This window comes from Ostrinia nubilalis, chromosome 26, assembly GCF_963855985.1.
Source record: "Ostrinia nubilalis chromosome 26, ilOstNubi1.1, whole genome shotgun sequence".
In the NCBI taxonomy this organism is placed as follows: Eukaryota; Metazoa; Arthropoda; class Insecta; order Lepidoptera; family Crambidae; genus Ostrinia; species Ostrinia nubilalis.
The window spans coordinates 1,058,507-1,068,160 of NC_087113.1; positions in this window are offsets into that span (position 1 = coordinate 1,058,507).

Here is a 9,654-nt window from a genome sequence, read left to right on the forward strand (position 1 = left end):
TACAGCTGATCAGGGCGTGATGACCCTCGATCAGGAAACCAAACCATTACAGCTGGCCCGGGCGCGAAGCCCGACCAGGAAACCAAAACATTACAGCTGGCCCGGGCGTGAGGCCCCTTCGACCAGGAAACCGGGGTTTAGGTAACATGGCCCGACGCGCAAGGCTTAAGCCAAGGCTCCTTCAACCATTTACCTCAAACCGCACCACTACTACTGCTGATCCAGGCATGCAGCCATGCGACCAGGAAACCAGGGTTTAGGTAACATGGCCCGACGCGCAAGGCATAAGCCAAGGCTCCTTCAACCATTTACCTCAAACCGCACCACTACTACTGCTGATCCAGGCATGCAGCCATGCGACCAGGAAACCAACATTACATCAGCGTGGCCCGGGCGTAAACAGCCCCTTCAACCACGGCAACAGGGTGGCCCGGGCGCCCTTGGCCCGGCCCCCTCAACTCACTCACTCACAAAGGCCCTTCTAGTTTACGTCAATCACAATAATTTCCGTCAACCTGCACCAACTCTCAACGTCTGAGTCAGCATCCTCCATGTAAAACTTGATGAGTTGCGTAGCGTAGGTGTGCATGCTGAAAGATTTATCTCCATTGAATAGTGCCCTTCGAATCCCACTTCTGATAAAGGCACTGGGTCTCTATCAGAAGGAACTCTAGGGGTGGAATCTCCATAGGCGTGGGTTAACGGGCAAGGAGATAATATCTTGGACGGTTGACAATCACTTTTCCTACAATTTAACGTTCCACCAAACTCAACACGCTTTCAAAGATAACCTCGCAGCCGCCTGCTCACACTTGACATGACACAACTCATTGACAGTTATCTTTTTCTGCGCATCAGTCGGGTGTTACGTTTAGGAATCACAAACCTTCTGCTCTACAGATTTCTACAGATAACATAATATTAAGATTGGTACTATTAATCATCAATAATAATTTGCAGCATCTGTGTCCGGCGCCGACACGGCCAGCCTGACTATCGCACGGCCTCGTGCGCTTAGTCCAGGGTTTGTCCATCTGTAAACATTCAATTTCTCATTATCACAGCTCGTCCATTCCTGACTACAGAGCGTGCGAATATCAGATCGTAGAATCACAATAAATACAGCTGATCAGGGCGTGATGACCCTCGATCAGGAAACCAAACCATTACAGCTGGCCCGGGCGCGAAGCCCGACCAGGAAACCAAAACATTACAGCTGGCCCGGGCGTGAGGCCCCTTCGACCAGGAAACCGGGGTTTAGGTAACATGGCCCGACGCGCAAGGCTTAAGCCAAGGCTCCTTCAACCATTTACCTCAAACCGCACCACTACTACTGCTGATCCAGGCATGCAGCCATGCGACCAGGAAACCAGGGTTTAGGTAACATGGCCCGACGCGCAAGGCATAAGCCAAGGCTCCTTCAACCATTTACCTCAAACCGCACCACTACTACTGCTGATCCAGGCATGCAGCCATGCGACCAGGAAACCAACATTACATCAGCGTGGCCCGGGCGTAAACAGCCCCTTCAACCACGGCAACAGGGTGGCCCGGGCGCCCTTGGCCCGGCCCCCTCAACTCACTCACTCACAAAGGCCCTTCTAGTTTACGTCAATCACAATAATTTCCGTCAACCTGCACCAACTCTCAACGTCTGAGTCAGCATCCTCCATGTAAAACTTGATGAGTTGCGTAGCGTAGGTGTGCATGCTGAAAGATTTATCTCCATTGAATAGTGCCCTTCGAATCCCACTTCTGATAAAGGCACTGGGTCTCTATCAGAAGGAACTCTAGGGGTGTAATCTCCATAGGCGTGGGTTAACGGGCAAGGAGATAATATCTTGGACGGTTGACAATCACTTTTCCTACAATTTAACGTTCCACCAAACTCAACACGCTTTCAAAGATAACCTCGCAGCCGCCTGCTCACACTTGACATGACACAACTCATTGACAGTTATCTTTTTCTGCGCATCAGTCGGGTGTTACGTTTAGGAATCACAAACCTTCTGCTCTACAGATTTCTACAGATAACATAATATTAAGATTGGTACTATTAATCATCAATAATAATTTGCAGCATCTGTGTCCGGCGCCGACATATTCATTTTCGCTCCGCACCCCCGCACCCCCCGTATGAAGGTTACTTTTTATTCAAAAAGGTTACATTTTTTTTATATTTCTGGTAATTTCTGACAAGACCCGACTGGCAACACTGCTGCTGTCAGTTGAGCTGTCAAATCACTTTGGAATTTTGGTCGATCTTGCGCAACCGCAATTTTATTGTTTTCTGGGATGTAGTTCCCTGTGTTTCAAATCGTGGAATGCAGAATGCATCCACGATAATTTCTTAATATATTTTTAAAATGATCACACATGAGGTAAGTTCCCGTCGGAGAATTTATTTATTTTTTCGTGATTGATAATTTTCGTATTCCAGTGCGTGGTATTTCATGTGGTCGTTTCTTTCAGAAATTCCCTAAATCCTGTTCGGATGAGGGTATTGGGATGCTGAAGACTGTGAGTGAAGCTCAGATTAGCGAACGGTTTTCGTAAGTATTTGTTTCCCATTGCGGTTTTTTTTCATAACCTAATGCCACGTTCCACTTGTGATTCTGACACTCGTATTTTTCGTTTCAGATGCGGGATATTTCAAATTTCATAATTTTACAATATTTTATAGTTCAGATTTCATAGATTTCATATTTCACAATTCTATAATTTAAACACAATATTTTGATGATATTTCATATATTTTAATTTCTCTTCATTTCGTATGAAATATTTGTCCTTTCTAAACTGCTGATCTCTTCGCATTTCCTCCTTGTCATCAAACCTCTGTCTCTGCAAGAGTTTGAACGCTTACCTGTCGAAGAGATGCAAGAGCTCATCTGGCACTGCGCGCTTGAGGCCGTGGAGGACGCAGCTTGTAACCTAAAAGTGTGTGAGACCCGTTGGACCCCGGAAGAAGAGAGGAACGTTCAGGGTAACGGCTTATAACCGCATGGCTTCCAAGGTACCCACTTTTCCATCCTTCAAGTAGGAGTCTTTCCGACCTGACTTCGCGCAGTTATCTTAACTAGTAGAGTCTTTTAATATTTAGGCTGAGTTTTAAGAAATTTGTAGTGGCAATAATATTCACCAAACCGAACCTAATTAACGACCCTGAATCCCTTGAGATTGGCACTATTACAGTAGTTATTATAATATCGTAATTGTTAACTATATACGAGCATACGAGACAAAATAAATTGTGTCAATTGAGAGGGAGCTGTTTTATTTACATTTTCTAATTTCACACAAGGAACGGTAACTTATATAAATTTCTGCAAGCCGGACAACCTCTTTTTCACGTGCAGACAATTCACCATCTTCTCCGTCTGCACCGGTGGCGGTTCAATTCCAGTCACCAAGCCGCCAGGAAAAAATCTTTCTTGCAGGGTCACCGTCAGTTCACGCATGGACGTCTTGTCGCCGGCGCTTTGGACGCGGGAGGACACCCTGGAGGTGATGGCATCATCATCATCGTCAGGTCATCAAGCCTCGTCTCGATCACTTGTCTCTGTCACTATGCGAGTCGCCGCCTTTACAGTAGCGGTGTTCTGTCTCGGTCTAGTCTTGGTCTCTTGTCGTAGTCTCTTTTCTCGGTCCTTGACTAAGTGTCTTGCTTCGATCTCTAGTTTCAGTCTCTTGTCGCAGTCTCTTGTCTTGGTCTTTTGTCTCGGTCTCTTGTCTCGGTCTCTTGTCTCAGTCACTTATGTTAGTATCTTGTCTCAGTCTCATCAGTCAGTCTCTTGTGTCAGTCTCGCGTCAGTCTCTTGTGTCAGTCTCGCGTCAGTCTCTTGTGTCAGTCTCTTGTGTCAGTCTCTTGTGTCAGTCTCGCGTCAGTCTTTTATCTCGGTCTCCTATTTCAGTCTCTTGTCTTTGTCTCTTGTCTCTGTCACTATACGAACTGCCGCCTTAAGGAATGCGGGTAGGAATGAAATGAAACTCACATAATAATATCAATCGCCAGTGTATTAGGTCTGCCGGTAGTAGTGCGGCGCCACCTCGAGCAGCCACGCCTCCTGGGTCACCGTCAGTTCACGCGTGGACGTCTTGTCGCCGGCGCTTTGGACGCTTGCGAAAACCCTGGAGATGATGTCATCAGCATCATCATCATCATCGTTAGGCCATCAAACCTCGTCTCTCTCACTATGCAAGCCACCGCCTTTAGAGTGGCGGTTTCACGTCTCGGTCTAGTCTAGTCTTGGTCTCTTGACGTAGTCTCTTGTCTTGGTATTTTTTCTCGGTCTCTTGTCTCGGTCTCCTATTTCAGTCTCTTGTCTCGGTCTTTTATTTCAGTCTCTTGTCTCGGTCTCTTATCTTGGTCTCTTGTCTCGGTCTCTTGTCGCAGTCTCCTGTCAGTCTCTTATCTCAGTCTCTTGTCTTGTCTCGGTCTCTTGTCTCTGCCACTATACGAACTGCCTTAAGGAACGTGGGTGTGGGTAGGAATGAAATGAAACTCACATAATAATATACATCGCCAGTTTATTAGGTCTCTGCTACTATACGAACCGTGCGACAGAGACAAGTCTAATCTCGGTTTTTTGACGTAGTCTCTTGTCTCAGTCACTTGTCTCTGTCACTATACGAACTGCTGCCTTAAGGAATGCGGGTAGGAATGAAATGAAACTCCCATATCCCATAATTCATAGTGTATTAGGTCTGCCGGTAGTAGTGCGGCGCCACCTCGAGCAGCCACGCCTCCTGGGTCACCGTCAGTTCACGCATGAACGTCTTGTCGCCGGCGCTTTGGACGCTGGCGAATACCCTGGAGATGATGTCATCAGCATCATCATCATCATCGTCAGGCCATCAAACCTCGTCTCTCTCACTATGCAAGCCACCGCCTTTAGAATCTCGGTCTCTTGTGTCAATCTCTTGTCTCAGTCTCTTGTCTCGGTCTCTTGTCGCAGTCTCTTTTCCCGGTCTCTTGTCTCAGTCTCTTGTCTCAGCCTCTTGTCTCGGTCTCTTGTCGCAGTCTTTTTTATTAGTCTCTTATCTTAGTCTCTTGACTTAGTCTCTTGTCGCAGTCTCTTCTTTTAGTCTTTTTTCTCGGTCTCTTGTCTCAGTCTCTTGTTTCTGTCTCTTGTCTCGGTCTCTTGTCGCAGTCTCTTTTCCCGGTCTCTTGTCTCAGTCTCTTGTCTCAGCCTCTTGTCTCGGTCTCTTGTCGCATTCTTTTTTATTAGTCTCTTATCTTAGTCTCTTGACTTAGTCTCTTGTCGCAGTCTCTTCTTTTAGTCTTTTTTCTCGGTCTCTTGTCTCAGTCTCTTGTTTCTGTCTCTTGTCTCGGTCTAGTCTCGGTCTCTTGACGTAGTCTCTTGTATTAGTCTCTTATATCGGTCTCTTGTCTCAGTCTCTTGTCTCAGTATCTTGTCTCAGTCTCTTGTCTCGGTCTCTTGTCTCAGTCTCTTGTCTCAGTATCTTGTCTCAGTCTCTTGTCTCGGTCTCTTGTCTCAGTATCTTGTCTCAGTCTCTTGTCTCGGTCTCTTGTCTCAGTATCTTGTCTCAGTCTCTTGTCTCGGTCTCTTGTCTCGGTCTCTTGACTTGTCTCGGTCTAGTCTCGGTCTCTTGTCTCGGTCTCTTATCTCGGTCTCCTGTTTCAGTCTCTTATTTCAGTCTTTTGTCTCGATCTCTTATCTCGGTCTCTTGTCTCTGTCACTATACGAGCCGCCTTAAGGAATGTGGATGCGGGTAGGAATGAAATGAAACTCACATAATAATATACATCGCCAGTGTATTAGGTCTGCCGGTAGTAGTGCGGCGCCACCTCGACCAGCCACGTCTCCTGGGTCACCGTCAGTTCACGCATGGACGTCTTGTCGCCGGCGCTTTGGACGCTTGCGAATACCACCCTGGGGATGATGTCATCATCATCATCATCATCATCATTAGGTCGTCAAACCTCGTCTCTCTCACTATGCAAGCCACCGCCTTTAGAATCTCTGTCTCTTGTGTCAATCTCTTGTCTCAGTCTCTTGTCTCGGTCTCTTGTCGCAGTCTCGGCTCAGTCTCTTGTCTCGGTCTCTTATTTCAGTCTCTAGTCTCGGTCTCTTGTCTTGGTCTCTTGTCTCGGTCTCCTATTTCAGTCTCTTGTCTCGGTCTGTTGTCTCGGTCTCTTGTCGCAGTCTCTTCTTTTATTCTTTTTTCTCGGTCTCCTGTGTCAGTATCTTGTCTCGGTCTCTTGTCTCGGTCACTTGTCTCTGTCACTATACGAACTGCTGCCTTAAGGAATGTGGGTGTGGATAAAGCCTGGTCCATGAGCACGTAGAATCCCGTCCAATGACCTCAAGCTACCCATCCTTATCGCTCGCGCGTAATTATGTTGCTGTCGCGACTGTGCGACGCGCGCCCGCAGTGAGTGTGCGAGCGCGACAGCAACATAATTACGTGCGAGCGACAAGGATGGGCAGCTTGGGGTCATTGGACGGGATTCTACGTGCTCACGGACCAGGCTTTAGGAATGAAATGAAACTCCCATAATAATATACATCGCCCGTGTATTAGGTCTGCCGGTAGTAGTGCGGCGCCACCTCAAGAAGCCACGTCGCCTGGGTCACCGTCAGTTCACGCATGAACGTCTTGTCGCCGGCGCTTTGGACGCTGGCGAACACCCTGGAGATGACGTCATCATCATCATCATCATCGTCATTAGGTCATCAAACCTCGTTTCTCTCACTATGCAAGATACCGCCTTTAGAATCTCGGTCTCTTGTGTCAATCTCTTGTCTCGGTCTCTTGTCGCAGTCTCTTTTCCCGGTCTCTTGTCTCAGTCTCTTGTCTCAGCCCCTTGTCTCGGTCTCTTGTCGCAGTCTTTTTTATTAGTCTCTTATCTTAGTCTCTTGACTTAGTCTCTTGTCGCAGTCTCTTCTTTTAGTCTTTTTTCTCGGTCTCTTGTCTCAGTCTCTTGTTTCTGTCTCTTGTCTCGGTCTAGTCTCGGTCTCTTGACGTAGTCTCTTGTATTAGTCTCTTATATCGGTCTCTTGTCTCAGTCTCTTGTCTCAGTATCTTGTCTCAGTCTCTTGTCTCAGTATCTTGTCTCAGTCTCTTGTCTCGGTCTCTTGTCTCAGTCTCTTGTCGCAGTCTCTTCTTTTATTCTTTTTTCTCGGTCTCCTGTGTCAGTATCTTGTTTCGGTCTCGGTCTCATGTCTCGGTCTTTTGTCTCGGTCTCCTATTTCAGTCTCTTGTCTCGGTCTCTTGTCTCTGCCACTATACGAGCTGCTGCCTTAAGGAATGTGGATGCGGGTAGGAATGAAATGAAACTCCCATAATAATATCAATCGCCAGTGTATTAGGTCTGCCGGTAGTAGTGCGGCGCCACCTCGAGCAGCCACGCCTCCTGGGTCACCGTCAGTTCACGCATGGACGTCTTGTCGCCGGCGCTTTGGACGCTGGAGAATACCCTGGAGATGATGTCATCAGCATCATCATCATCATCGTCAGGTCATCAAACCTCGTCTCGATCACTTGTCTGTCTCACTATGCCGCCTTTACAGTAGCGGTCTAGTCTTGGTCTCTTGACGTAGTCTCTTGTCTTAGTCTCTTGTGTCAGTCTCTTGTGTCAGTCTCTTGTGTCAGTCTCGCGTCAGTCTCGCGTCAGTCTCGTGTGTCAGTTTCTTGTGTCAGTCTCTTGTGTCAGTCTCTTGTGTCAGTCTCTTGTGTCAGTCTCTTGTGTCAGTCTCTTGTGTCAGTCTCTTGTGTCAGTCTCGCGTCAGTCTCTTGTGTCAGTCTCGCGTCAGTCTCGTGTCAGTCTCTTGTGTCAGTTTCTTGTGTCAGTCTCTTGTGTCAGTCTCTTGTGTCAGTCTCTTGTCTCAGTCACTTGTCTCTGTCACTTGTCTCAGTCTCTTGTCTCGGTCTCATGTCTCGGTCTCTTGTCTCGGTCTCGTGTCTCGGTCTCCTATTTCAGTCTCTTGTCTCGGTCTCTTGTCTCTGCCACTATACGAACTGCCTCAAGGAACGTGGGTGTGGGTAGGAATGAAATGAAACTCACATAATAATATCAATCGCCCGTGTATTAGGTCTGCCGGTAGTAGTGCGGCGCCACCTCGACCAGCCACGTCTCCTGGGTCACCGTCAGTTCACGCATGGACGTCTTGTCGCCGGCGCTTTGGACGCTTGCGAATACCACCCTGGGGATGATGTCATCATCATCATCATCATCATCATTAGGTCGTCAAACCTCGTCTCTCTCACTTGTCTCTGTCACTATGCGAGCCGTCTCCCGTCTCGGTCTAGTCTTGGTCTCTTGACGTAGTATCTTGTCTCGGTTTCGAGTCGGTCTCTTATCTCAGTCTTTTGTCTCGGTCTCTTATCTTAGTCTCTTGTCTCAGTCTCTTGTCTCGGTCTCTTGTCTCGGTCTCCTATTTCACTCTCTTGTCTCGGTCTCTTATCTCAGTCTCTTGTCTTTGTCTCTTGTCTCGGTCTCTTGTCTCTGTCACTATACGAGCTGCTGCCTTAAGGAATGTGGGTGTGGGTAAAGCCTGGTCCGTGAACACGTAGAATCCCGTCCAATGACCTCAAGCTACCCATCCTTATCGCTCGCGCGTAATTATGTTGCTGTCGCGACTGTGCGACGCGCGCCCGCAGTGAGTGTGCGAGCGCGACAGCAACATAATTACGTGCGAGCGACAAGGATGGGCAGCTTGGGGTCATTGGACGGGATTCTACGTGCTCACGGACCAGGCTTTAGGAATGAAATGAAACTCACATAATAATATCAATCGTCCGTGTATGGTCTGCCGGTAGTAGTGCGGCGCCACTTCGAGCAGCCACGCCTCCTGGGTCACCGTCAGTTCACGCATGGACGTCTTGTCGCCGGCGCTTTGGACGCTGGAGAATACCCTGGAGATGATGTCATCATCATCATCATCATCAGCAGGTCATTATCTTAGTATCTACTTTACTTGATGGAATCGAGCTTTACTTGGACTGATGCTTATCATTGCCTAAAGTAAATTCAAGTAACAGTTGCGGTCTCTTGTCTCAGTCTCTTGTGTCAGTCACTTGTCTCTGTCACTATGCGAGCCGTCTCCCGTCTCGGTCTAGTCTTGGTCTCTTGACGTAGTCTCTTGTCTCAGTCTCTAGACTCAGTCTCTTGTTACTGTCTCTTGTCTCGGTCTGTTGTCTCAGTCTCTAGTGTATTAGTCTCTTGTCTCGGTCTCCTATTTCAGTCTCTTGTCTCGGTCTCTTGTCTCTGCCACTATACGAACCGCCTTAAGGAATGTGGGTGTGGGTAGGAATGAAATGAAACTCACATAATAATATACATCGCCAGTTTATTAGTCTGTTACTATACGAACCGCTGCCTTTAGGCGTTGCGACAGATACAAGTCTAGTCTCAGTCTCTGGACGTAGTGTCTTGTCTCGGTTTAGTCTCATATCACTTGTCTCTGTCATTATACGAACCGCCTTAAGGAATGTGGATGCGGGTAGGAATGAAATGAAACTCACATAATAATATACATCGCCAGTTTATTAGGTCTCTGCTACTATACGAACCGTGCGACAGAGACAAGTCTAATCTCGGTTTTTTGACGTAGTCTCTTGTCTCGGTCTCCAGTCTCAGTCTCTTGTCTCTGTCACTATAGGAACGTGTAATGTGGATGTGGATAG